This window comes from Dermacentor variabilis, chromosome 7 (assembly GCF_050947875.1).
Source record: "Dermacentor variabilis isolate Ectoservices chromosome 7, ASM5094787v1, whole genome shotgun sequence".
NCBI classification, from domain to species: domain Eukaryota; kingdom Metazoa; phylum Arthropoda; class Arachnida; order Ixodida; family Ixodidae; genus Dermacentor; species Dermacentor variabilis.
Genome location: NC_134574.1, coordinates 152,709,892 through 152,736,844, shown reverse-complemented (window position 1 = coordinate 152,736,844; position 26,953 = coordinate 152,709,892). Strand labels below are relative to the sequence as shown.

The following is a 26,953-nucleotide window of genomic DNA, read 5'->3' as shown; positions in this document are numbered from 1 at the left end:
TTCTTTTCTCTTCCCTCTCTTTATTATTTCTTACATTTATATATTCCTTCTACGTCAGTAATTTTTTCTCACGAGCAGTATTTCCTGCCGCTCCTTTTATTATCTCTTTTAGAGAGACGATAGCCCGCCGACCTTCAGCGAAGCAGATAATCAAGGGTTGCTGTGCACACGGCCGTTGACACGCCGGCTGACATACAGCCGTGTCCCCGGCCGCGTGCATAGCACAGCTATATTCTCAATTGTACACCCTTGCCGCTAACACGCCTTCGGCCGCCGCCAAACCCACTCGCCTTACCCCCTCCCCCCATTTAGAAGAGCCCTATCTGCATATACTGTGCCGAGGAAAGCCCACGTCGGCTTGAAAAAGACTAGTCCACCTGTCGAAACGATGGCTCCCTATTTTACCTTGTTCTCATTTTGCTCATCGGCAAGTACCTTGGAGTTATTTATAAGCGATGTCTTAACTTGCGGCCTCACATTGAATACATTGCGACAAAAGGAGGTCTTGCAATGTGCATTTTTCGCAAGTTAATTGAGCAACCGAAGATCAGGGACGCGAAGAAAATCACTTTTGGTGGTATACCAAACGTACGATCGTCCGGTATTAGAATTTGACTTTGTTTTATTCTCTGGTGTGCCACCATAGAACTTCGGCCCCTATTTTATTAGGAGGGGAGACATTACGACTGCGCTTAAGGATTCCAAAATACGTTGCGAACGCCGTATTACACCTGGAAGCGAGTATACCGCCCATCTTACGCCGATTACACCTTCTGACCGTTCAGACATTTTAAGACTATATGAAGCACCATTAAACCATCCTGAAATAATTTTCATTTTCGATCCAGAATGAATTTTTACCATTTCCTCACAAGAAAATCAGTGGCAATTTAATGGCTGATTACACGAGAAATGCGTCAGCATTACGCCACCCATCCTTGAAGTTCGGGAGCTTACTCGACACAGGTGCAGTCCGTTCGAGGTGCGAAATCTAATTCTCACACCCCCCCCCCCCCCCCGACAAGCGCGCGCACGCACACTTGTAATGTCTCCCGTTCTCAGTCTGTCTCTCCCACGTGACCAGCTTGCCATATACCCACAGATTCCACGCACACAATATTCCCATTTGACGCCCCCAATGTTGACGCATTACACAAAAAACAACGGCGTTTGTCCTTCCTTCATCTTTCTGGCTGTTGCCTGGATGTAGCCTTGCTCAATACGCTACCAAGAACTGTGCATGTCTCTGTAGAGCGTGGAAAGCGATATTACGGCTTGAAATGCATATGTAGTTTTAGTTTCGCTGAAGATGTTTATATTTCTTTTCTCGGGGAGCAATGACCGCTAGACTTTTATTATGGCGAACGAAGAAGTGTCGAAAACTACTGTAGCCCCCACTTTAGTCGCTCGTACGTCCACGAAAGGACAGCATGATCGCACGTGGCTTAAAAAAGAAAGCCCAGCCTGTATCGAAATAATAATAACACGAATAACAAAGAAGAATGCCGCCGCGGAATATCCCCAGATGGCGAGAAGTGAGCACATCCCCGACCTAACCCAACATTGGGGTACGATGGTGACGTCACTGCCGGAGCACGAACGTTCTCAGTCATATTAGGAGGTGTTCAGCAAGCCGTCGCGAACACATGCGTATAGCCTGAAGCGGGATGCGTATTAAAAAGTGTGTGACGTCAATGAACGTATCTGAGGGACATTATGAAGGCCCTTAGTCCATATATATACGCATAAGGTAAGACTCAATGTTGTTGAGCATAACGCCCGCTGAAAGCATTAATTTCGCCCATGTGAGTAAGTATAGCGAAGTTATCGCGCTGGGCCAACTGGCGGAGCTGCGCCGGCATCGCTCCACACTTTGTGGGATCACGCGCGATATTGTTGCTTCTGCAGGCATATGACTTCCGAGATCGCTCTCGCAGCTAGAGCTAGGGGAGTGATCTTGGAGATGCTGCAGCGCTGCTAGTTCCAACGACCGGCACTTGGGACAAATTCCCATGGCGGCTCCATGCAGACTCCTCCGTCGCAGAAGATAGACAGCTGCTGAATTGAGTTGGTTCGGTAACGTTGGCTGAGTAACGTTGGATTCGGTGGGCCTAACTAGTTTACATTTGATTGAAAAGCGTATACGTGCGTAACATGACTTATCCCCCGCATAGTGGCGGGTTTCATGGCAAAGAGGGTAGCGTGACCAGTGGTGACCCGCCATTACAACATGGCTTGCTGAAAAAGAGACCGCATTGATACAGCAACTTCCAGCAGACGGCGCAAGTACAAGCAGGTGCACACAGCTCACGTGAGCTCTAGACACATCAGCGTGGCGCTGTAGTATACCGTATACAAATCTACAACAGTTCTAGGCTAGAAAACTGGCTAATGGGTGAACTTCCATCATTCTGGCACTAACGGTAGAAAGTGGGCTCGAACACGACCGGAAATGGTATATGGTGGATGCTGAACGAGTTCCAGGTAACCTCTTTGCGTTAGCAGACGTTCCCGGTTGTGTTACAGTCAATGCGCATGCAGGAACGATGGAAGATGCAAACAGCAATGAGCTACGCGGTTTTGGCTAAATGGTGTAGAAATCAAACTTCTATGCAGTCTCGATTGCAGTACCGCACGCACATTTTCGTCATTTATATGTGGCCCTGTCTGTAATATAGTTTGTCGAAGATTTCACGTACGTACACCTAATATACCATTTTCAAAAAAAGAAATGTTGGCTCAATCGTTGCTTCACAGTGTATTTGCCCGGCCCGTACGACGTCATATAGAATAACACGCACATTTGTTAGGAGCGTTGGTTGTAATGAAAACATTTTTATTGGTCTTCTTTCAGAAACCACGATGCGTTTCCTCATCGTCCTTGCTGCATTACCGGCTCTAATGGCTTTGCTGCTCACCGGTACAATTTCTTATTTTTTATTGAAGGCACCTTTTAAAGATTTCTGCTTTTGAACGGTTGAATCCGGAGGAGAGGTTGCTCAATGTGATTCGGCATACAGTGCACTGATTATTGAATGTTGCATTCTTGTACCCAGAAAGTTTCAAGCAGTTTCTGTCCCCAGAAACTGCTTGAAGCGTAGGCTAAGCCTGTATGCTAGGAAAGGCGCCGTTCGTACACCTCTCCTAATATTCATACACCATGGTCTAGAGCCTCTTAAAAGCCTACAAGAAAGTGTCGCGTGTGATGATGAAGTATAGTTGCATCTACTCTACGAAATGCACACCTTGTTAGGAAATTCCATCAATTCACGTAGCAAAGACGAACAGATCTTGACCTGTTCAAGAGGATTGCCGCCAAAGCACTCTGTTGATTCAGGAACAGGACTGTAGTACGAGGCCGAACGAAACGTCACCCGTTTGTTGGCCGGCCGCGTTGTGGGCGTTTGGTAGGGGCACATTAAGAGCCCAAATTCTGATCTATTAATTTATTTGCGCTCTCCATAAGGTAAGGCACATTCAATTCTGAGGCCTAAGTGAAGGGAACATATCCCGATCCAGTAAGGGAACATGTTACAATCTAAGCAGGCAGTGGCTGCCGCTATACTTTGAAATTATTAGCTTCCCTTGATTAAACAATGCCAAGAAGACTGATCCTACTACTGAAGAATATCTAAATACATTCAAGGTTCGCAAATGCGTAGTGAATTCGTTATTCGTAATTCCTGGGCTTTCTTCAATGTCAGAAATAAAGAACCACGCCAAACTTCATAGGAACAGGTACAAGATATTCTAATCTGTAGCATTATTCTCCTGGGCACGCGAGTTTGGTAATGTATTCTAGTATGTCGATGAGTGTACCATTACTTCTATCTGCAGCAAAGGATTTAAAGTAGCTGAGGTTTCCGTTGCAGGACGTGAACGAGCGGGACGACGGATGAAAAATCTAAGATCGGGAAAACCAGCCAAGCGTGCTGAGTGTGAGCTCATCGCACACCTGCGGCGACGCTTTGGGTTACGGATTGGGTGTGTTAAGGAGTGAATAGGCTTTACACAATCACCCCTGAACAAACCAAATCTATATCACACACCTGAGCTTTGGGAGAGAGTTCTAGCCAGGTCCGCCCTCACCAGCCAGCGCCAGTTGGTAGCGATGGTCGTGGACGGGGTGAAAGCCTTTGGCTTACTGGAAAGGGGAGACAACCCTGAAGATAACGCTGAAAGAATACCTCAGTAAAGATGTTTATTCTGTGTCTCTCCACCATCCACCAAGCACACGTGCCTGGGTCCAGTAGGGGCCGCAAACACCTAAAGTGTGTACTATGTGCGTAGGAGTGCCATGAATTACTCATAACTGGTGAGCATGTTTTTTCTTCACGTGTCATTCGATTTTATTGCGATAAAAATTATAGGGACAATGGAGGAGCGTACGCACTTTCCACGGTGTCGTTGCTGTCATGCTGTACTTGGGTGGTATTCTTGAGCAATATTTTCATTTTTTCAACGTCAACGGACGATAATAGGAGAATAACAGGAGCTTAGTGGCGCGGCCCACCACCCCTTTCCAAAAGGGACGCTCATAGGAACCGTCCATCCATCCATCCACCCATCCATCCATCCATCCGTCCGTCCGTCCGTCCTTCCGTCCGTCCGTCCGTCCGTCCGTCCGTCCGTCCGTGCGTCCGTCCGTCCGTCCGTCCGTCCGTCCGTCCGTCCGTCCGTCCGTCCGTCCGTCCGTCCGTCCGTTCGTCCATCCATCCATCCATCCATCCATCCATCCATCCATCCATCCATCCATCCATCCATCCATCCATCCATCCATCCATCCATCCATCCATCATATCTACACATTACAATCCGACTCTATCGCGTCTCTAGGTTGTGTGCAATTCATACTTTACGATTCTTATGGCGTACTTTATCTTGAGAAATTCACTGAGTTCAATAAGTACTTTGCCCTACATATAGTGTCTGTGTCGTTGGGTAAGCGTAGTTTCGTTTGCATGATTAGGTATTATTTTTGCCGAAACGACGGTGTACGCTCGACGCCGACGCCGCATTTTCCGCGACACGGGGCCTTTAACGCTGTCGCGTTAGAAAGCATTGATGTCCAATTCAACGCCACTGAACAGTCCTTTCAGTTATGAACTCCTCGCGGGCGAGCGAGTGCGTTGAAATACTTTGTGCATTTTCATATGGCATACGAAAAAAAAAAAAGAACGAGAAAGCTCGCATTCGTGCATAGCGTTCGCCGCCACCGTTTTGACAAGAACATTAGGGTTACATAAGCTGCAGTTGCCGGAAACTTGCGCTATACTGCCGCCTGAATCATCCACTGAGCATTTGGTTTCGCTGATAATTAACGCATTAAAGTGAGGTCTGAATCAGTTGTTTGAGTGCTTTTTCTATGAATGTAAACATGTAATAACGTGAGCGTGATTGATACCAATTATTTCGTGATTTTTCCCCTTCTTAATAGACGCTGCAACCGGCTTGGACGTACAGGGCCCTGGTCCTTCATGCAAGACCCCCACAAAGCAGTTTCTTGAATATGACGACTACGACGCTGTCAAGTTTATGTATATATATAACGAAACCAGTCAGTTGTGCGAAGTTGTCCTCATCAAGAAGGGCAGTAAAGAGGCGTTCAGGCGCTTATTCGATTGTGTGTCTGAATGCAAAACTGGTATGTATCAAGGCTGAATCTATTTTATTCGAATATGTGCTATGGGTAGCACCTTTTAAGGGCAAATCTTCAGGGTTAGACGCTGCAAATAAGAAATAAAGAAAGAAACAAACAAACCCGGCGCATAAATCACGTGGTACCGATAATGTCTTCCAAATAATATTTATTAGGAAATTTTTGGAAATACCTCACGTGGTGACGTAGGGTGCATTGGGCAGAATAGACGTCCTATGAAGTTTCATTACATCTATGCTAACCATGAGAATAACTGAAAATTAGAAAGGTCGGCTGCGCGTCCTCATTCTCAGAGAATCCAATGTATAACTGCCAGCAAAGACGAAGTCATGGGTTTCACCTACAATGCCAATTAACTCGACTGCGCTGGATACAGCGAACAGTAGCCGTCGGCAAAGAGAATACAAGGAATCTCGCAAAAGACAGAACACGCAAAGCCGCCACCGTAAACGCATTACGCAGCATAAAAAGACGCCAGGAAATCGCAGATATCCCACGCATTGTGAAAATAAATGTTATGTGAAGAGACCTGAAGATGCAGCGCAAAGCAAGGCTGCACATTTTATTGCGATAGCATTATTGCCCCATTACGCGAAAATTCGTGGGTGTGACCAATCAATCGTACCATAAATGTCCGACGTCTGAAAGCATAAAAGCACGTCACGAATGCTCGAATTGACGTTAAATTTCTCAGGAGTTTCTGGTAAACAAAGTAAATAAATGGCTTGAAAATTAAAGTTGGTTGATTACGGTATAGGTGGGAATCTAACCCGGGCTTCCGGGTTGTGAGACGATCGCGCTACTCCGGCTCCACGGTTCTGGCTGACTAAACGTGTGGCCTGGTGCGTGCGTCATTGAGCACGTGACGGCGCAGCCAACGAGGAGGAGGTGGCACCTTGTCTTGAGTGTATAAAATGAGCGCGCTTCCTCCCGCGCGTCACTTGCGCTTCGAATTTCATCGGTGCTGTCTCTACTGCGACGGACTCTCGGCGCCACGTCATGAGTTGATAAAATGGCACGGTCTGCAGTCTATATATGCGCAAACACACACACCCACCCACCCGCACACGCCGAATCAGCAGAAGGAACTTTATAGCATGTAGAAAACATCAATTGAAAACATTTAGTCAAAGGGACTCTAACGCTTCGCATTCCCACTTGTGAGCAGCCTCAAGTGTCTCTGCGAAATTGGAAACGATTCGCAGTGCCGCTTTATATATTGCGATAGCAATTACGCGGACACTCGAGCCGCCATATCACGCCTGTCATCGGCCCCGGCGTGCTGTCACGGTATCAACGCCGTATGCGAAGCCTGCGCGTGGAGTGTTGGGACTCCAGATACGCACAGTAAGCTTCGCCGCAACTTATAACCAAGTTGATGGACCGTCGTCACGCTCCACTCAATCGGCTCTGCACAAGAGAGTTGGGGCAGCGTTCTGGCTTCCGCAGCTGCCGTGAGCGTTGTGCGAGCGTGCGGAATCGTTCCGGCTGTGTGCACACCACACCATGGCGCATACGCTGTGTTGACCGGAGCAGACAGCAAACATGAAGCTGAAACCCTCTCATTATTTAATTGGGCCCTAACAAGTACCGATAGTTTTCCGGCGGTCTCAGCTCGAGCACCATCGATATGATGATTATGATGGTGACATTCTGGCATCGCCTTTGAAACGGCGTATTGACACACAGTCGCCTAGCCTGCTTGAGTTACTCAGATATGCTGTACATACTTTTCATTCTAGCACTTTTGTATGCAGCTCTTTAATAATTTTTAAAGCGAAGCATTCTTCGCCTCTTCCTTCGACTTTCCCACTGTTGCTGGTGTGGCTGCTACTGTCCGGCATACTGCGTCATGGGGGTGGATCAGAGCGTCTGTATAGTTGACAGGCGCGAGTCAGAGAAGAAAGTAAACACGAGAAACACGTTTTCACGCCACCGCGTCAAATGTGCACAATGCCCTGTGGAGTTCCTTGGTGTCGCCACATTAGCCTCATGACAGCTGTAATTATCCGTGACTCCCCTCAAAAGCATTGCAGAACTTGCAGCGCTTCCGTTTCTACTAAGGGGTGAGTCCAGAGGGGACATAACACTGCAGAGAGGAGGGAGGGGAAGATGCAATTCCCCCACAAGGGAGGGCGCAGGGGCGGCGAAGGTGACGTGAGAAAGCAAAGAAACCGGACTACTATACGACAGCTATTGCGGGAAACTGGATAAGCTGAAGTTCAAGGTACGATACAGTAGGTTGCTGCTGTTTCTGAAAAATAAACATCATGCAAACATGTCGAGCGGGCAAACTATACAGGACGTATAGAAGAAGAGCCGCAATAATTAAAGCATACCGCAGGGTCCAGGCAATACTACGGAAGCAGTCGATGTCAAATCAATACTTCTGTGTCCGCCACAGTTGCTTTGCGGTTAAAGCACTGCTAGAGGTCGCTGATTTTATCCGAACCACGGCATCAGCATTTCTACGAGGGCGAAATAGAAAGCGCACGTGCATTTAAATTTTGGGATACGTTAAAGAACATCACGGTGTGAAAATTAACCCGGAGTTCGCCACGATGACATGCATCATAATCCGGTTGTGGTTTTGGCACGTACAGCCCCATAATACAATTCAAGTTTGATACTTATGCCAAGGTGGGATGTGCCATGTGAGGAAATGACAATGCTCCACCGTCTCAGAGGTTATGAAATATGGCGCATAAAAACACCTCAAGGAAACAGCAAGACTGCCGTCTGCTTCAAGAAATTCGTAAACTATGACCTACACACAATCTACAGACATCACAGCGCTCGGTTTGTAATTTGACTATACGAGAGAACATAACTATGTTGCGCGAAAACTAAAAAAAACCCTTTTTCAGCGTTTCCAAATTCACAGCCTGGCCACGGCGTCCACGGGCCACGGAGCACCCCTAAATTTTGAGTAAAAATTTTTAAGCCCTTTAGAGTTACCAGAACGTCATCTCGAAGCAAATATTCCGATGCAAGAAAAAAAAAGAAACAAGTTCGCGGCCAGTAAAACGTTCGCTTTAAGATATATGGCTCATCATACCTCATCGCATTAATTATTCTAAGTGATCATTCGTTTATCTGGTCTGTACTTTACTGAACAAGTTAGACAATTTCCTTAGCATATGTAATTTACTATTCACCTCAAACCTTCGAGATATATTTATCAGAAACATGTTCTAAATTTACTTCAGTTATGCATTCACGTTATTGATGTTTATGTAACCGCGCCCCAAGCGGATAGAAAATGACATTAAGTTGCTAATGCCTTAATATGTAATGCCATTCGCGGAGTTCCACACAGACATGCTTAGTGGCATTAAAAGTTCATGCCATTTGCGGCGTAGAGGGTACCCTTAACTCACTTGGCCATCGAATACCTACTCTCGTTCCCAATGTCTCCACATTCTGAAGATATTAAACGAATTCGCAGCGGAAAAGAAAACATGTATTCTTCAATATATATTAAAAAGAGCTTTTTTGCGGCATGGTGCGTTTTCACAACCATCAAAACTCGCTCGGCCATCGAATGAATCGAAAGCTTCGGCTTTCCGCAGCTCTAATCGACAAGTTACCATCTACAGCAAACTCCGAGGGAATTGCAAGCTCCTTCACCATGCCTGAGTTGCTTGCAGCGATAGATGGTGCCAGTCGCAAGACAGCACCCGGGCTAGACTCTATTACTTATGAGGCTGACAAGAACCTGAGTTCGGCTGTGCTGCCTCAACTCCTGGACACCATTAACACGGTATGGCTAGATGGCGTTGTCCTTCCGGGTAGGAAATCGGCTATTCTGATACCGATTTCGAAACCAGGCAAGCCGCCGACCGACTTTGGCAAGTTCCGGCCAATTTCCCTAACGTGACATTGTGCAAGCTTGCTGAGAAAATGCTAGCCACGCGACTGTCGTGGTGGCTATAGCACCACGATTTCTACCACCCTGCTCAAATTGGCTTCCGTCCATCCATCGATACTGAAGATGGGCTGGCTTTCTTGGCATCCTCAGTTTTGTCGTCAACGCGCAGCCACACTGTCCGTACTGTCCTCGCTATGGACGTCTAAAAGGCATATGATAACGCCAGTCATGCTGCCTTTTCCCCCTATAGTACGGAATTTTGTCCAATCTTTCCTTGTAGACCGACACTTTGCGATTCGCCTCAGTACGATGTACCCCAGGGATCGGTATTGTCACCCACATTATTCAATGTTGCTTTCATCTCGATTGCATGGTGCTTACACGATGTACCCGGCATAAAGTTCTCATACGCTGATGACATCACGGTTCTGAGCACTCATTGTGACATGAAGATTCATGCCACTGCCCTTCAATCAGCTTTAAATATGGTCTCGACTTACGCTTCTTTGGTCGGCCTTAAGCTTTCTGTTAGCAAATCTGCTTACATGTCAGTTACTAATCGCTGGGGCCGGCGTAAACTCTCCGCAACACCGGTTCGTCTTCATCTATCCGCATCCCCACTTCAGCAATGTTGAACTACAAGAAATCTGGGTCTGACGGTCGACGAGTCGGGAACTGGAACTGCTTGGTTCTTCGTCGCTCAGAAGCAGGCGATTCAGACGTTGGATGTGATTAGACGCATTGCTCCAAAAACGGGCGGCACCCACTCATATGTTGCGCGACAGTTCGCGAAGGCGGTAGTGTAACCACGCCTTGTTTATCAAGTCCAAGTCCAGCCTTCTACGAGGGCACAACCGGATCGCCTTGAGGCCGTTATTCGCGAGGCAATGAGGGTCATCACTTGCTTTCCCCGCATGACCCCGATAGTGGCACTCCAAGAGAATGCACAGCTGAACATACCAGATGAGTTGGTGCCGCCGCGACGTGATGCTCGTAGGCTTAAGGCCAGCCTTTCACACGCAACATGTGCTCTCAGGGCTTACGCTTTCTCGTACTCCCTTCTAGCACCCCCATCGCCAGTTCTTCCTCCCTGGAGTTTTGTACAGCTCAGCGATAACAAGCCAACTGATATACGTTGCCCGACATCAAATCACGCGGCAGCGTAGCTTCGTGACCGAATTACAGATCCACAGACCTCCACCTTGCGCTTGGCTCCATCGTGCTTTACGAGCATCGTGCTTTACGCATTCAGGACTGTGAAACGACCACTGCACTTTATTGCCCTTGCGCACCCGCTTTTAATAAGAGGTCATGGTTTCAAATCCAAGAGTCTCCGTCCTCCATTTGTGCTGAGCTCCTTGCTGTTTGAGAAGCATTGTGCTTTGTGGCCGCCGTTCCCATGGTCCCCACGGCCCGCACCGTCACCCGCACTGATGCCCTCCAGGTGACGCGGCAGATCTGCGACGCGTCAGTCGCAGCCCTGAAATATGTCAACAGATCCATCTTCTGGCAGCACGCATCCCGCAGCCAATATCTATCGAGTGGATCCAACGCGACCTTCTGAGCTTCTAAAGCCATGCGGATTCGGCGACCTGTCTAGCGGCCTCTACATCGGCACTACCTCAGATCCTTCACCTAGATGATGCCACCCTCCTTTTCACAAGAAAGGAGCACCTTCGACGCCTCACGCGTGCCCTCACACCTCCTTGTGCGGTAACCCTCCCCCGCAGTCTTACCCGTGCAGATGAGGTTGCGCTTCTGAGGATCCGGGTTAGGGTTGCCCTCACTCCTGCCGTGACTCGGAAGTTTCCCCACTTTCGCCAGTTATATCCTCGCCCTGGGTGTTCCTGTCTGCAAGTCACGAAATGCTGAAGCCGATATCCACGCCTGCTGTGGGTTTGCCCTGCATTGAAACTGACGAATTATCGATTCCTCTTGGACTTCATTAGATCCGGAGCTCTTTTTTTTCGTTCACTTAATCATCCTTATTCGCCTGCATCCCATACCCCTGTATGCCCTGATGCATTTGCCATTGCATAAAAAAAAGAAAACTCCGGCTTCAAGGAGTTTGCAGCTGGGTGCGAAAATGGCATTGCTTAAGTAAACTACATTAAATACGCCTATTAATGTTTTTCACGTCATTTCTTAAACATTTGCTCCCTCACAAATTTTTTAATCTGTACTAGGATTAGCGAGCAACCTTATCTGTTTCACTGCACCTATCGCTATCCCTACGTTCAATGTCATTGAGTATGCGCGTATAGCAGCGACCGAAATATAATGGCATTAAGAAACTTAGTGCACCACATTTTAATGACATTAAACTACTCAGCCGTGTGGCACGGGTATAAGTTTACTAAACCTTAGCATATGCTTTTTCTCCCCATATGTTCTTTGTCTTCACTACCCCTTCTTCGTCCAACTTGCACATACACCAGTTTTCTCCCCAATGACTAAATATGTCTGCATTCTGCGTATTGAACATATAGAAATATAAAATAATAATTGTCACTCAAGGTTTAGCAGAAAGACATGGTGTTCTGTTGGCTAATTTCCAATTCACCGTTTCATTCCCTTGGATATAACTGTACTTTTGCCATACGCATCTGATTTAAATCCAAGCACGTATTTGCAATAGCCAATTTGATGCAAATATTATGACATATAGGAGAGAACATAGGAAATTCAAAAATCTCATTCGCTTCAACTTGGCTGTGCTTTCGCCCGTGCGCATCTAATTGAAATTCGAGCGTGTAATTGCATTAATCAATTCGAATTTTCCAAAAGCTCATTCCCTTTGATTTGACTTTAGTTTGGTCCGTACTCATTGTTGCGGCGTAGGGTGTCGTTAGGGCAGGGAGTCCACCAAGCCCATCGAAGAATACGCCCAGTATTAGGAATGAAGGAAAAAGGGTTTATTGGCTTAGTTACACGTCTCCAGTTACGGAAGGCCACTCCATGGAGGAGCAAGTTAAACATCCTAGTTCCCATGAGGACCCCCGCCTCACTGCACGAAAAGTCTCCGCTTCAACACCGTCGTCCTCCCTAGGCGAGTCGACTAGAGAATCTTAAGACTGTCCAGCAGCAAATCACAATCGTCGAATCCATAGCGATACGGCGCTTTGGTGACCGACCGTTGACCCCGCGACGCCCTTCGGTCACGGCTCGCGCGATGACGGGAATGGGCCGACGACCATTCCGAGGTACTCCCGAGGTACTCCCGAGGTACTCTCGAGGTTGACCGAGGTACTCCCGTGGCCAACACGGGAGTACCTCGTGTACTCCCGTGTACACGAGTACACGTATCATAGCACTGACCGCGCAGCCGGCGTGACCCGGCTGCGCGGTCAGTGCTATGATACGGTCCATTACCTGTCAGCCACCAAAACTGGCATGTCCACGCCGAGGACGGCGTCAGTGTGCGAGCGGAGTCGACATGCGCTGCCCCTTTCCCGTTTTGTGCCCAGTGATGGCGTGCGTTTCCGACAAAGCTCCCTTCGGAGGGAAACGGCAACAGACCTCCTGATTGGTGAGACCTGATGCCATCGGTCTCCTGACGCCGGATTTAGGGAAGTGTCTGAACAATGACCACGCAGGGCTTAAAAGCAGCATCGGATGGCGGCAGTGATCGGCTGGTGCAACTTCATCATGAACGTTTTCTGTACTACATTGAATTTTCTTGTAAATATGGAAATATAAACATGTTTGTAAAACGTCTTGAATATGGGGCCCCACCTCATGTTCCCTTACTCCTCCCCGAGGAAAGTAGATTCCACATCTTCGAAACCCCAGTCGCAACAGCGTCCATGCTTTCGCAACGCTCCGCAGTTACCCCACCTCCAAAGCCCGATGGCATGGAATATGTGGCACGATAGCAACCTGCGAGTCTATGGTCGCCGTCATTCTGCGGTAGCATTCGATGTTGGCACTCTCATCATTAGTTCAGGTTCTCAGGTATTGGTAGGCGTGGTGGCCTTTTATGAACCCGTCAAGAGTCGGGGTCCATCCTTCGTTGACGTCTGGATAGGCGCTGATGGATGGGTGGGATTATGCCTTGTGGCAAACGTCTAATTAACTGTGAATCCAAGGTCGCCGTTATTCTTCCGCAGCATTCGATGTTGACACTCTCATCATTAGTTAAGGCTGTCAGGTAAAGGTGGGGGTGGTGGCCTTTTGTGAACACGTCAAAAGTCGGGGTCCACGCTTCGTTGAAGTCTGCATAGACGCTGATGGATTGGTATAGTTTTGCCTTGTAGCAAACGTCTAATTAACTGCGAATCCAAGATCCCCGTTGTCCTTTGGTAGCATTTGATGTTGGCCCCTTCACCATTAGTCATGTTTTCAGGTAATGGTAGTAGCCTTTTGTGGACCCGTCAACAGTCGGTGTCCACGCTGCGTTGACGTCGGGATATCGCTGATGGATGGGTGGGGTTTTGTCTTATGGCAAATGTCAGAATAATTGCGAATCCGAAGTCGCCGTTATTGGTCCGTAGCATTCGATGTTGACAATCTCATCATTAGTTCAGGCTGCCAGGTAGTGTTGGGGGTGGTGGCGTTTTGTGGACCCGTGAACAGTCGGTGCCTAGGCTGCATAGGCATAGGGATAGGCGCTGATGGAGGGGTAGTGCTTTGCCTCGTGGCAAACATCTCATTAAAGCCCTTGCGTAGTTAAGACTAACAGTATCTAGCTTAAATGCGAGCACGAACTTGTAATAACCAATTTCATGCAAATAGTAGGAAATCTGGAAGAGAACATTGAAATGTAAATTATGGTGTTTCGCGTGCCAAAACCCCTTTCTGATTATGAGGCAAGCCGCAGTGGAAGACTCCGGAAATTTTGACTACCTGGGGTTCTTTAACGTGCCCCTAAATCTAAGCACACGGGTGTTTTCACATTTCGCCTCCACCGAAATGCAGCCGCCGTGGCCGGGATTCGATCCCGCGCCGTCGTTCTCAGCAGCCCAACAGCATAGTCACTGAGCAACCACGGCGGGTTATTGAAATGTCAAAATCTCATTGCCTTCCACTTGGTTCTACTTTCGTCTGTACGCACATAATTTAAGTTCAAGCGTGTGATTACATTATGCATTGTAGTGCAAAAAGCATGAAATTTGGCAGAGGACTTGGAAATGTCAAAAATCTAATTTCGCTATATTGGATTCGACTATAATTTGTACTCACCTAGTTTAAATACAAGCGCCTGGTTGTATTGACCATTGCTGTACAAAGAGTGTGAAATTTAGCACAGGTCGCAGAATTTAGACAATCTAATTCCCTTTCAGTTGGTTTAAATTTTGTCTCTACGCACATAATTTAAATCCAAGTGCGTGAATGCATAGTGCAAACAGCATGAAACTTGGCAGAGAACTTGGAAATAAAAAAATCGCATTCTTTTATACTTGGCTATATTTACGTCCTTACGCAGCTGATTTACATCCCTGTGCGTCATTGTAATAAAAATTGTGCTGCGAATAGCATGAAATCTCGCACAGTATATAGAAATTTCAAAAATCTCATTGTGGAACAACAAACAGGCACTTTTCTCCTTATGGCAGCATGAGGCTGTATTCTTTTAGGTCAATGGTATAGGACACAACTCCCAATTTTACTTGAGAACATTAATTCGTGCCTTCAAAGCAGCTGCTGCTGAAATGCAAGCAAATTGCGGCATTAAATATGCAACAAATCGAGATTGTGAAAACAAAGCTACGCAGTTAAATGTAGGGAATAGGAGATCAACTTTATCACTATGTAACATTTGAGATATATACGTTATTTTGCATCATAGTAAATACACATATTGGTTCTTACGGTCACGTCTAAGTCATGCGGAGATGGTGAGCTCTCCCGGTCCACTGATTGGTGCTCGCAAGGGGCCGAGCTTGCCCTTGCCGCCAGCTCTATTGACACCCTTCCTTTTTGGAACAGTATATTTACAACGCTACTTACAAACTTATTCATGGCAAGGTACAAGAGAAGCGCTCGATATTCACTCAAGATGCAAAGAGCTCGCTTGGGCGACACAGGCCTTCGATATATTCCCCTAGGTTCATATTCCAATGGCGGCCTGTCCGGACCCAGATATTCTTAGCACCCCCTGCTGCTTCACAGGTCTGACCGCCGCCGTCTTCAGTTGCTTCTCAGCTGCTGGGGACTGAGGGCCGGGGTTTGATTGTTGTATTCCTATGGGAGGTTCTGGCCAATTACTGCACCAGTGTGGCCAATCCTGCTCTTGGGGGCGGGGGGGGGAGGCGTGCGTTACCGGTTCTTGTCACCGGGATCAGGCCGCACTCCGGGCCTTTTTTATCCAATTTTATCAATACGCGGATTTTTTTATCCGTAGAAAAATTGCGCGGCACCGGGATTCGAACCATGGTCCATGAAAGCTCTACCTCTGCGCCACCGCTAAGCCGATCTGAACTTGGCAGCGTTTAACGCTAGAGTGTTATTAGTGGGGCAAATCTAGCAGTGTTATTGGAGGAATTAGCGGGCAGTAAATGGGATATAACAGGGCTCAGAGAGGTGAGGAGGACAAAGAAGCATATACAGTGCTAAAAGCGGGCACGTCCTGCGCTACCGGGGCATAGCAGAGAGACGAGAACTAGGAGTCGGTTTTCTGATTAATAAGAATATAGCTGGTAACATACAGGAATTTTACAGCATTAACGAGAGGGTGGCAGATCTTGTCGTGAAATCTAATACGAGGTACAAATTGGAGTTCATACAGGTCTACGCCCTTACATGCAGTCATGATGACCAGGAAGTCGAAAGCTTCTATGAAGACGTGCAATCGGCGGTGGGTAAAGACAAAATAAAATCCACTATCTGAACGGCGACTTAGTCAAGGGTAGGCAAGAAGTAGGCTGGAGACATGTAAGTGAGGGAATATGGCATAGGTTCTAGGAATAGCAGGGGAGAGTTAGTAGAGTTTGCAGAACGGAAAATTATGCGGATAATGAATACCTTCTTCCACAAGAGGGATAGCTGAAAGTGGACGTGGATGAGCCCGAATGGCGAGATTAGAAATGAGCTACACTTCATAGTCTGCGCTAGCCCTAGCATCATGCAAGTTGTGGACGTGCTCGGCAACGTGCGTTGCAGTGACTATAGGATGGTGAAAACTCGAATTAGCCTAGACTTGAGGACGGAACGGAAGAAACTGGTACATAAGAAGCCGATCAATGAGTGAGTGGTAAGTGGGAAAATAGAGGAATTCCTGATCAAGCTACAGAACAGGTATTCGGCTTTAACTCAGGAAGAGGACCTTAGTGCTGAATTCAGGAAGAGGACCTCAGGAAGAGGACCTTAGTGTTGAAGCAATGAACGATAATCTTATGGGCACCCATCAATCAATCAAATGTTTTGTTTCAAAAAAACTTGTTGGGGGTTCTCCAGGCGTAAAGCTGCGACATACAGCTTGAATGTGCCTGAAGGCCCTCACATGGCAGCAGTAACTCAACATTGGAAACACTGATCTATTAGGGATCTACTATCATTAAGGAGTGTGCAATAGAAGTCGGTGGCTACTTCGTTAGACAGGATACCAGTAAGCTACCGCAGGAGACGAAAGTTCAGATTAAGAAACGCATATATATTAAAGCTTCTAACCCTACAGCTAGAAAATAAATGACAGAACTTTCTAAGTTAATCAATAAGCGTGAGATAGCTGACATAAGGAAGTATAATTTGGATAGAATTGAACATGATCTCAGGAACGGACGAAGCTTTAAAGCAGTGAAGAATAAACTAGGAATATGCAAGAATCAGATTTATGCGCTAAGGGACAAAGCCGGCAATATCATTACTAATATGAATGAGACAGTTCAAGTGGCTGAGGAGTTCTACAGAGATTTACACAGTACCAGTGGCACCCACGACGCTAATGGAAGAGAGAATTGTCTAGAGAAATTTGACATCCCACAAGTAACACCAGAAGAAGTAAGGAAAGCCTTAGGAGCTATGCCAAGGGGGAAGGCAGCTGGGGAGGATCAGCTAACAGCAGATTTGTTGAAGGATGGTGTGCAGATTGTTCAAGAAAAACTGGCCACCCTGTATATGCAATGACTCATGACCTCGAGCGTACCGGAATCTCGGAAGAATGCCAACACAATCTTAGTCCATAAGGAAGGGGACGCCAAGATATAAGAAATTATAGACCGATCAGCTTACTGTCCGTTGCCTACAGAATATATAAGAAGGTAATCGCAAATAGAATCAGGAGCATCTTAGACTTCTGTCAACCAAAGGACTAGGCAGGATTTCGTAAAGGCTACTCAACAATAGACCATATTCACACTATCAATCAGGTGATAGAGAAATGTGCGGAATATAACCAACCCTTACACATAGCGTTCATTGATTACGAGAAGGCGTTTGATTCAGTCGAAACCTCAGCAGTCATGCAGGCATTACGAAATCGGGGTGTAGACGAGCCGCATGTAAAAATACTGAAAGATATCTATGGCGGCTCCAGAGCCACCATAGTCCTCCATAAAGAAAGCAACAAAATCCCAATAAAGAAGGGCGTCAGGCAGCGAGATACGATCTCTCCCATGCTATTCACAGCGTGTTTACAGGAGGTATTCAGAGACCTGGATTGGGAAGAATTGGACATAAGAGGTAATGGAGAATACCTTAGTAACTTGCCATTCGTTGATGATATTGCCTTGATTTGTAACTCAGGGGACCAATTGCAATGCATGCTCACTGATCCGGATACGCGAAGCAGAAAGGTGAATGTAAAAATTAATCTGCAGAAAATGAAAGTAATGTTTAACAGTCTCGGAAGAGAACAACAGTTTACGATAGGTAGCGAGACACTGGAAGTGGTGAGGGCATACACCTACTTAGGGAAGGTAGTGTCCGCGGACTCGGATCCTGAGACTGAAATAATCAGAAAGATAAGAATTGGCTGGGGTGGTGCGTTTGACAGGCATTCTCAGATCATGAACAGCAGGTTGCCATTATCCCTCAAGAGAAAAGTGTATAACCAAGCTTTGTCTTACCAGTACTCACGTACGGGGCAGAAACCTGGAGGTTTACGAAAAGGGTTCTACTTAATTTGAGGACGACGTAACGGTTAATGGAAGGAGGAAGGGTGGGTGTGACGTTAAGAGATAACAAAAGAGCAGATTGGGTGAGGGAAAAAACGCGAGTTAATGACATATTAGTTGAAATGAAGAAAAAGAAATGGGGTGGGGGCCACGGGCAGGACATGTAATGCGGAAGGAAGATAGCCGATGGTCATTAAGGGTTACGTGCTGGATTCCATGAGAAGCGAATCGCAGCAGGGGGCGGCAGAGAGTTTTTTTTTTGAGCTTTAGGTTTATTTATGGATGTCTTTCTGTACATCAACAGAAATCGAAGCAAAAGCAAACGGCTATACAGCCTGACAGAGTTAGATGGGCGAATCAGAATAAGAAGTTTTTAGGGACAACATGGCCGCAATTAGCACATGACGGGAGTAGTTGGAGAAGTATGGGAGAGGTCTTTGCCCTGCAGTGGGCGTAGCCAGGCTGATGATGATGACACTGGCCTAGGAATCAGCACACATGGGGCCAGTCCAGCTCCTTTTTCGACTCACGCCTAGGCTAGACTGCCTAAGCCTAATCACAAGGAACAAGTTGCCGTCGGATTTTCGGCATCGGTGCTTCCACGTGGGCAACATGCGCATCGTTGTCGATTATTCCGTACAACGCCGCCCTAATTACCAAAGCGCACCACACGAGTTGCGCACAAAGAAGGGACAAGCTGCTGCAGTGGCCAGGCTGGCAAGGCTGAATGTTTCGTGGACGGTAACACCGGAAGCTTTGTGTGTGAGTGGCATCCCAGCTCAATCACGTGGAGATTCGCGCCTTCTCGGTAGCCATAGTTTGTGTAATCTGTCTGCCTCATGCTTCGACCGCCACTTCCGCCGTTGGCGTTGAAATCTCGTGGTCAGTAAAGCTGCTGGAAAGCAAACTACAGTAGCGCTATTCGTGTCAGTGTGCAGGCACCTCCTCTCTCGTGCGTTTTGTAGATTGTAAATCAAGTTAGTTGAGGGGTGATGCACGTCGATCAAGCGCGTCAGCCGGAAAGATGGGCTTGTGCATTTATCCCGCTAGCCAACAGTAGGGCGGCGCGGTTCAGAGTGGTGTAGTGGGTGAGGTTCGAGAGAACGAATGATGCGAAAAAGGTAACGTTGAGCTCGACAACGGAATGTATGCAGACGCAAGCGGCGTGAATTTCGTCATGCATGAAAGCGTACAAATATGCGGTATGCAATCAGTCAATTAAAGAAGTGTTCTCACTGTTTGGATGCCTGACCTGGAGCCCCTAAAAAGGAATCCTATGTTTTTCAAGGGCTTCAACTCCTAGATTTGACTCGACGGTGCGGTTTTTCACTGGTTCGCCATTTAAGCCGTACACCGTGTCACGGAAGAGATGCATAGAATGGTTAAATCAGCTAAACGCTTGTACTGATAAAAACTATCCCCGCAAGCAACTAGGGCCAGACACGAATGCGTTGCATGCAGACGCGCTCAGCGTTGGCGCTCCTGAACGGAGAGCCACTGCGCTGGAAATGGACATCTGGTTAAGCTCGGCAACGCTGAGAAATCGCAGGGTTTGAAACGTGACGCACTATGCTTTTAGAAGGTCGAGCAAGCGCCACCTTGAATGTTCACTGGCGTCTATACACGACAGGTTCATTTACGGGATCGCCAGCCGTTTGTGCGCAGCGCGATAAGAGCGGGCGCGAGAGAGAAAATCTGGGGCTTTTGTTTCTTGAGTATATGACTCTGCCTCGGCACTACGGAGGAGGTTCCTTAGCGCGTGTTGTATGCGTTTGTCCCCTAGACATGCCGGCATTGCGGAGTGGGGTAGAGTTTGTTTACGTTCCGACTCTGGCTGCCCGCGCGGTGAGGCATTGGGCACGAACGCCCCATTCGGTGATCGCTGTGTTTGAAGGGGCAAGGCTCTTACTGTTGCTGTATAAGTCACAAGTCGCTTGTTTCGTCGCGATGATAGATTCGATTTTTTTACAAGCACTGCTCCAGGAGGGCACATGTGACCGGCAAACGGAGGCCTCAGGAGAGCACGTGAGGTTATAATAACGCAGAGGGCGCCCGATCTATAGGCGCCCAAGGGGTAGCGGGGGGTGTTCTCACACAAAATTGGCCGTCCGCTATCGCGGACAGCCGATCTTATACAGCCCTAGCACGCGGAGGCCTCGCCGAGCCCCCACCCACGGACCAGTCTGTGTTCTAGCTTTGGTGTCCCTGTAGCCGCTCTGGTGTCCTGGTGGCGCCGGCAATAAAGCGTAATACTGACACGTTATTTGAATTAGTAAAACAACACGATTCAATAAATATAATTGCGTCCAGCCACCAACTTGTAACGTTAAGTTCAACACTTCCACGCCCCGCGACTACTGCCGGCACGCCTAGGGACAAACGCATACAACACGCGCTAAGGGACTCCTCCGTAGTGCCTAGGCAGAGTGATATATTCAAGGAGCAAAATTCCCCACATACTCTTACCGCTCTTACCGCTCTTACTCGAGCATGCGCGCAAACATCCGGCGTCTCCTCAAGTGCTACGCCCCGCTGTACCTACTAGCAGTAAATAAGCGTCTGGGTTCTAGCTTTGGCGTTCTCGTTGCCGCTTTGGTGTCCTAGAGACGCCGCCAATAATGCCAAATAATGACACGTTACAATTAGTAAAAAGCACGATTGAATAAGTATAGTTACGTCCAGCCATCAACATGAGACGCTACATTCAGCACTACTGCGCCCCACGACTTCTGCAACATCACTCAGAACTTTGCTTCTGAAGGTACGTCGAATAAAACCCGGAAAATAAAAAGAAAGGAAGAATGTTCTAAAACAACGCATTAGCAGCCGTATATACCACAGTGCGCTTGTTTCTAAGAATTAAAACTTGTTCCATTCAATATTGAGCCTGTATAAACAAAAGTTGCGCACAATTTCGATCAAAAGACATCGAACTATATTCAAGTGAGAACGATACCATTGCAAGAAGAATCTGTAGCCACCACTTTATTCGATTCTCCACGGCTATTATATTCCTCGGGGCTCCAACACTTCATGTGCAACGTATTACTAAAGAAAAAAAAAAGATTCTTCACACTGTTCGGAGCTGACCCTTAGGCAAAAAAAAAAAAAATGCAGAGGATTTCATTCCGGCCTTCTGCGAAACTTGGCGAGCGGCTTGATCTTTTACGGCTTTTGAACAGTTTGTTCAAACGGTCTAATATATTCTTCGAAGGAAACGGCACTAGTTCAATGAGAATGACTAAAAAAGAACTAAAGTCTGGGGTTTTACATGCCAATACCACTATCAGAAGTTGAGCCATTGAGGGACTCCGGATTATTTTCACCATCTGGGGATATGTAACGCACCACTGATGCGCGGGACACCCGAGTTTTTGCATTTCGCCCCCATCGAAATGCGGCCTCCGCGGCCGGTAGTTGATCCCGCGACCTCGTGCTTAGGAGCGCACTGAGAATGAGTATGCAATATTGCATTCAAGGAACGCTTAATCGAGTATGACGGACTTAGTGGATGCCCTTTGTGCTGACAATAATTGCTTAACAATTGTAAAGGAATGCAGAAAGGAAGAAACAGGAAGCTTGCTAAGGCGATTCAAACACTATTTGCATGAGTGACGAATACTTATTCTTTCTTTCTTTTAGCAAAGCGATGATTTTCTCCCATGGTGCTGGTATCATACCAGCTAACCTTATTCTGCGAAAAGCTTTGTGACAATTTTCAACTCGCTCCAACTCAATGACGTGGATAACCTTGAAAAAGGCACATGCCTTGCATATTTCAGATTTCTTTTCCTCTAGATATTTTTCTTCAGAAAAATCCAAAATTGTCCTTTACCCCAACGTTCCTCGGGCCGTATTTTTTTTTAATTTACGGATTAACATTATCAAAAAAATATCTTGTGACTAATAATTCTTCGATCCGCACTCATAATACCACCACTTAGGCTAACGTTTCATGCATCACATTATATGCTGCGGTTAATAGGCCTTCAAATAAAGCGATAAAATATAAAACCATCAAAAATGATCGCATTTCCGGCCGTATCAGCAATAAATTTCTATTACGAACGCTGATCTGTATGAGTTCATACTTGTGAAACTTGCATTTGTCCAGTATATGTCTGTGTTCTATATATGCCATCATGCTCAGTATGCACGAGCAATGCACGATCGCTTTGCCTCACGCTCACGCGTTGTTGCTCATGCTGTGCACGATGGTATACGTCGATTGGCACCTTAGTCAGAGATTAGTACTGCCGTGCTCAGGTTGCAAAACCTTTGGAGTTGCTTGTGGTATCTTTGTGTATTCGCATTGGTAACGTTTCCTCTTTGCTATTTTAGGACAAGGTAATCTATACTGTGTCGGACCTGCGGCAAACGTCTTCAATAATTCGGATATTGGGTACCCAGACAGAGAACCCACGACTGAAGATCCTCATGCTTGGTTATACGGTCCATTTGAAGCGTTCTTTTATAATGTGACTTCACAGCAATGCGAAGGCTACCTGGCAAGCGATTATCCAATGGGAGACAATGTAACGAATTTTTTCTGGCGTAGGGAGACGTGTGAAAACGAATGCAGGTGAGTAATTTCTGGTTTGTGGTGTTTTATGAAGCATCGAACACATAATGTTCTCTTGCTAAGGCAGCAGAGCACTGTATCAGATAACTAATAAAGCGATTAATCAAAGCTAATGAAGTCTCTATCATTAAGTGCAGCAACCACTAGTGAAACGGACATGCGTTGTAAACAATGCGCGCATACTAAGATCAATGTGCAGCAGACATGAAGAACATTGTTTGCCTTTTCTTCGCATCCGCAATAAATAGAAAGGGAAACCAAGACGCGCACTAGGTGGAGCCTCTCTATCAAAGTTTCTTAGTGTAGCTCGTAAGGACAATTTTATTGCGATAGCAAGTGTATCGATACTCCAGTCTAATTTCGGTCATCGTAGTGCCAACACACACACCCACACGCACACGCACACACACACACACGCACACGCACACGCACACGCGCACACACACACACACACACACACACACACACACACACACACACACACACACACACACACACATATATATATATATATATATATATATATATATATATATATAAAATTTCAAATTAAATAAACGTGCCGAAACAGAAATGGACACCGACCAGATTTAATTATGGCACCTTCAAGCACAAAAGTTCGGTGCTCTAATCATTAGGCCACACTCGTATGCCTCAAGAGGCGGCCTATAATATCCTTGAGAATTTCGCTCGTGCAATTAAACGCGTTCAGATGCATGCTTGGAGCGGTTTCCCAACGCCGACAATTTCGCGGCGGTTCCATCTCGAGGCCAAATGGAGGCACAAGAGGCACAACGCCCTCGGCACCATCTCGCGGAGGACAGTGATTACATCCCGCACGCTTACGGGTGTTTGGCATCAGCATGACTAAGGACCATGCGCACCGACATCGCCCTCACACCCACACCCTTGGCTACATTTTACGCACCTCCACGCCGGCATGCTGACGCATCTATTAGCGTCGTCTCCGACATTAATACGACGTCTCCGACGATGAGTTGAGCAACTAACTTGTCCAACAGCTCACTGCCGCCTAGCGGGAGATGCATTCAAAACATGTAGTCTTGCTCTGTCCGGCTATCACAACAGCGTGATCCACGCTTGTACGAAAGCCACCGCCCTGCAGGCCATTGACATTCCAAGAGCGGACGTGAACCGTTGCAGACGACAATCTGCGCAAGCGGATCCTATAGACACACTAAGTGCTTATCTTGGTGAGACGGGCCTCGTGCCCCAAGCCAAGGGTGTCAATATTGTTCCAACCTTGTGAACTGCTGATGACAGTATTGAAAATTTAGGGGAGGATAATGTGCTATAGTAAATACGTTTCAACAACAAGGGCCAGCGCGTTCCTCATCACGCCAGCGTTATGATACGCCTGATAGCTGTCAGGGTGCTGTTCCTTCTATACAACAGGGATCACCTTGCGCGCTGCGTCGGATCGAGATTTCGCCCCCGCGAATACTTTGAATACCGTCGGAGCATTACAAGCGCAACCCTAAAGCTTGCCATCGCTGTCAATGCTTAGTAATTCGGGCGAAACTTCCAGTTTTTCATAGAAGTGACAGTACTGAAAACTGGACAGTAGACAAAGAAACCGATCGAAGGTAAGCGCCGACATTAAACTCGGAAGCTGTCATTCAGGCATGAAGAAACAGTGCACATATGAAAACGGGGACGATGTCACATGACATCGCAAGGCTATGGTATTGTCTCTACATCAGTGCCCGTTTTCTTGTGCACGATTGTTCTTTCATTAAACAAAATGAGAAAACTATGAGTGCTTGCATGAGACGGCATGTTGTGGGTAAGTTTTCAAAACAATGGACTGCGCCACCTGGGCACTTGGCTAGGAAGGCGACCCTGCTTTGTCGGCAATAGCTATAAGCGGGGCGTTTACGAAGTATTTTGCTTTTCGCGTTGGGGTGGCTGTGAAGGCAAAGCCTGAAGAATGTGGTCGTTAGAAGTCCCTTAAAATCGATGTGTGTCACTGCCGTTGCTATCGTGTACACAGGCGATTACTCCGCCACTGCGTTTGCGCGCGGTAATCAGACACTCACAGAACGTGGTCACAACGCGCCATATTCGAATGCCGACTTCAGAAGCTATCGCAGCAAGCGTCAACAAAAGCACTCTTAGTTTTTGAAAACCACGGACAAGCGATCTGAATTGTTTGTGGTGCACGCAATTCTATGCTGCGATATAAACTGCATGTGCGATGATCGTGACCGACCATGACCATTTGTTGGCTTTCTCTCTCTCTCTATTTATACCTCCCACTTGCTATGCTTAGCGTGGTATGCGCCAAGCTGCTCAGAAACGCTAGTGTATGTGCGCACGGTGCTCATGACAGTAATGGGATATAGTACGATGCACTGGCTCCGCTGCTGAGACTGTTGAGCTTGACTGGCGCGACCGATTTGTCGTTTTTGCAGCCAAACCAGTCTGGGTGGCTGGCGCATGGCTGATGTCGATGGTGTGACAGCAGAACAGCGTAAAAGCGCCTGGGGTGTCTGTGCAATTTCTATCGCAATGAAAAAAGTCTTGGCTGCAGGAATCAATGGTAGCAGATGACGAGGCGGTAGGCGAGGTGCGTTCCTAGCGAGGATGAGCTGTCCTTCAGATGCGCCTGATATGCAAGTGTGAGGTCCAGCTTTGTGCGAAATGATTGGCTAGAGTGAGCGAAGGGAGCAAGGTGCCTCGTGGCCGAAGTCGTAGAAGGTCGCAGTAAGCACAGCCAACCAAAAACTCATGCGCAACGATGCTGAGACTAATTCATTTCTTTCACAGATCTTTTTTCCCTCCGATTCTTTTCTTTTGATAACTAGATGACCTAGATAAATTAAGTCCACTTGCGATTAAACATGCACCATTTGCGCTGTGTTACTTAATAATGTGCGATCTTTAATTTATGCTCTAGTTACTGCATGCCAAATGAGGTATACAGGTTGCACTTGGGATAGCACAATTAAATTTAGATAAAACTCGAAGAAAAAGAGGGAGTTATCCACTGAGACGCCGGGTGTACTTTGAAAGAGCACCGTACCCAGGGTGTATGTTCAATATAGCAAGAAAACACGAAACAAACTACATCCACAGAAAGGGCCTATCCTATCGAGCATGATCACTTCGAAAAGGCGGTTACATCTAATCAATCTGTAATGACAAATGTACCAGTAACTTCCAAGTAAATTCGCTTAGAAGGAAGAACCTTCTTCAAGGTTTTGACTTCGTAACGAAGGGCTCACAATGCACTAGTGGTGCTGTAGTACTTTTTAATTTGAGATATCTATTGCGATCGCTCTGGACCATCTGATGCAAACTCACATTACGGGGAAGCCCTGAGAACGCACATCAGACATTTTGCACGCGCCCCCTATCACCACCTTGCAACACTACCCTCAGAAAGGGATCAAGCATCATTCTTTAAAACTATCGTCAAATACAACGATATACTTCCTTCGGGCTTCACCGTTGCACATAAACCATCGCTACATCCCTGGTGTCTTCTCAGCAGCACAGTTCCTCTCAGTGTATCAGGAATCAGAAAAAAGTCTAAGCTGTCGTCGCCTTTGTTGAAACAACTGGCTCTGATTTTTCTGCAAGAAAGGTTTGCGGACAGTGTACATATTTATACTGATGGTTCCACAAACATCCCGTGTTCGTCCGGTGCTGTGGCTGTCAAAGCAAGAGCTATTGCCATCAGCTTTAGGGCTGACCACCCAACCACATCGACTTCTGCGGAACTAGCTGCTCTTCGCGCTGCACTCTGTTTCGTCAATCGGGAA

General features: G+C 47.0%; 1 protein-coding gene across 4 annotated transcripts in view; it reads left to right on the top strand.

Annotated features, from left to right (window-relative positions):
* The window catches only part of LOC142587220 (uncharacterized), a 418,674-nt gene that overhangs the window by 137,053 nt on the left and 254,668 nt on the right, over nt 1–26,953 (top strand). The window lies entirely within an intron of this gene.